This window comes from Octodon degus, unplaced genomic scaffold (assembly GCF_000260255.1).
Source record: "Octodon degus isolate 3935 unplaced genomic scaffold, OctDeg1.0 scaffold00127, whole genome shotgun sequence".
NCBI classification, from domain to species: Eukaryota; Metazoa; Chordata; class Mammalia; order Rodentia; family Octodontidae; genus Octodon; species Octodon degus.
Genome location: NW_004524703.1, coordinates 4235433 through 4238584, shown reverse-complemented (window position 1 = coordinate 4238584; position 3152 = coordinate 4235433). Strand labels below are relative to the sequence as shown.

The 3152-nt window shown below is 46.8% G+C and overlaps 1 pseudogene across 1 annotated transcript; it reads left to right on the top strand.

Annotated features, from left to right (window-relative positions):
- Positions 1 to 373: 373 nt before the first annotated feature.
- LOC101573124 lies at positions 374 to 2108 on the top strand (annotated as a pseudogene). Its single transcript, XR_192745.2, has one exon. The product of XR_192745.2 is annotated as an ATP synthase subunit beta, mitochondrial pseudogene (transcript).
- Positions 2109 to 3152: the final 1044 nt, after the last annotated feature.

The following is a 3152-nucleotide window of genomic DNA, read 5'->3' as shown; positions in this document are numbered from 1 at the left end:
ATGATCCTCCTTCCTCTACCCACTGAGTTCTGAGATTGCACGTGGGGACCATCACACCATCAGGTTTCCCCTTTAAATCCTCGGACAACAGAGGGGAGAAAAGTGCCTCAGAATAAGACAGAGAATTTTTATAGCAAACTTCCATGCAGGGATACATCACTTAAAGCATTATAAATTTCCTGTTATACCTCCATTTTTCTTATTTTCCCCTTTACTTTGCTCCACTGATGTGTAGCCTTGTCCTGGCTGAGCACCTCCATCAAGATGGGAACATTGGTCTGAGAAGACTTGTCAACATCAGTCTAAGGTTGGCTGGGGACAGATAATGATAAATTGTTTTAAAAATAATGATCACCAGTCTCTACCCGGACTCTGCCATGTTGAGTCTTGTGGGTCGTGTGGCCGCCGCGTCGGCCTCCGGGGCCTTGTGGGGACTCAGCCCTTCGGCGTCGCTCCCCCAAGCTCAGCTTTTACTGCGGGCCGCCCCAGCAGCGGTCCAGCCTGCCAGAGACTATGCGGCACAAATATCTCCGTCGCCCAAGTCAGGCGCCGCCACCGGGCGCATCGTGGCGGTCATCGGTGCAGTGGTGGACGTCCAGTTTGATGAAGGATTGCCACCCATTCTAAACGCCTTGGAAGTGCAAGGCAGGGAGACCCGGCTGGTTTTGGAAGTGGCTCAGCATCTGGGTGAGAGTACAGTAAGAACGATTGCTTTGGATGGTACAGAAGGCCTAGTCAGAGGCCAGAAAGTCCTGCATTCTGGGGCACCAATCAAAATTCCTGTTGGTCCTGAGACCTTGGGCAGAATCATGAATGTCATTGGAGAACCTATTGATGAGAGAGGGCCTATCAAAACCAAACAATTTGCTCCTATTCATGCTGAGGCTCTTGAGTTCATAGAGATGAGTGTTGAGCAGGAAATTCTGGTGACTGGGATCAAGGTTGTGGATCTGCTAGCTCCCTATGCCAAAGGTGGCAAAATTGGGCTGTTTGGTGGTGCTGGAGTTGGCAAGACCGTGTTGATCATGAAGTTAATCAACAATGTTGCCAAAGCCCATGGTGGTTACTCAGTGTTTGCTGGTGTCGGTGAGAGGACCCGAGAAGGCAATGATTTATATCATGAAATGATTGAATCTGGTGTAATCAATTTAAAAGATGCTACCTTGAAGGTAGCATTGGTATATGGTCAAATGAATGAACCACCTGGTGCTTGTGCCCGGGTAGCCCTGACGGGGCTGACTGTGGCCGAATATTTTAGAGACTAAGAAGGTCAAGATGTACTGCTGCTTATCGATAACATCTTTCGCTTCACCCAGGCTGGCTCAGAGGTGTCTGCCTTACTGGGCAGAATTCCTTCTGCTGTAGGCTATCAGCCAGCCCTAGCAACTGACATGGGTACTATGCAAGAAAGAATCACCACCACCAAGAAAGGATCTATCACCTCTGTACAAGCTATCTACGTCCCTGCTGATGACTTGACTGACCCTGCCCCAGCTACTGCTTTTGCCCATTTGGATGCTACTACCGTGCTGTCTCGTGCTATTGCTGAGCTGGGTATCTATCCAGCTGTGGATCCTCTGGACTCCACCTCTCGTATCATGGATCCTAACGTTGTTGGCAGCGAGCATTATGATGTTGCCCGTGGGGTGCAAAAGATCCTTCAGGACTACAAATCCCTCCAGGACATCATTGCCATCCTGGGTATGGATGAACTTTCTGAGGAAGACAAGTTGACTGTGTCCCGAGCACGGAAAATACAGCGTTTCTTGTCTCAGCCATTCCAGGTTGCTGAGGTCTTCACAGGGCATATGGGGAAGCTGGTACCCCTGAAGGAGACCATCAAAGGATTCCAGCAGATTTTGGCAGGCGACTATGACCATCTCCCAGAACAGGCCTTTTACATGGTGGGACCCATTGAAGAAGCTGTGGCAAAAGCTGATAAACTTGCCGAGGAGCATGCATCATGAGAGCCTCCAGCCAGAATAAGCTCTTGTCTGTCCTGCCCTTCACTTTGCTGATAACCCTGAAACCAGTTTCTGTGTAGGCCGCACAAGAGCCTCAGTTGAAGACATACTGTGTCTGGAGAGTATTTAAGGTTTCCAATAAAATGTAAACCCAGAAAAAAAAATAATGATCACTAAAATTACTGGTAGTGCCACCTAGGCTAGTGAATGGAAAGAATAGTTTGAGAAAGCATTCTTGTCTATATTTGCACACAGGATAGTGGAACACATTGATGGGAAAGGCTACAGAGTCTGAGGAGAAACTGAAGATGCGTTACAACACAATGTGGTGCTCCTAGCTAGCTAGGAGACCAGGTCATATCAGCTTACGGGAGAAGAAGAATACCTGTGTCCCGATGATGTAAAGAAAAACAAATGAAAAAGGTTGACCATGATAAGCAGTAAGAGGTAGAGAGCGCAGCTGACTAGGTCATGTATGCAGGTTTTCCTAATGAGGATAAACATCCAAATCATCTCCCTGGATGTATCAGATAGTTAATACAAGGTGAAGAATGAGCAAGCCGAGGACTGAGGAAGTGCAGATGTAGAGAACCAGCAAGGGGTTTAAGGGTGTGCTGCTGCGTGGCTGGTGGCCAGCTCCACGGCAGACAGCAAAGACGTAGGAGCACATGGCCAGAGGGCCAGGCAGCGCTATCCAGGGCCTACCAGAGTGAGTGTCCCAGGGACACTTATCTTTATGCTGCGTCTCTGATGTGCTGCTTCACTGGAGTAAATATCATTAAATAACCAGGCCTTTGTAGATGCTGCAGATCACCTTCAAGTCATTTTAACCCATGAAATTGCATTAAGTTCATTTTAGAGCACCAGTGCCGCCAGGCTTTTCACAGAAGCAAAGTAAGTCCTCTCTGGAAAATGACAACATCATTCCAGGCCTCAAATTATTTCCATAACTATTTTTTCAAATATGTCTACTAAAAAAGTGAAAATAACTCAATAAGAAGCAAATATAATAGGAATAAATCAAGCAAAACAGGGGACTATAGACTAAAGGATCTTCATAATCTCCAGGTATTGGTGTTATTGGAGATGGGCTTTAAAATAACTGCATTTGTATGTGAAAGGAGATAAGAAACAAGACTGAGAAATTCAGAAACTATTTGGAAAGCATGGAAAAGAACCAGATGGATG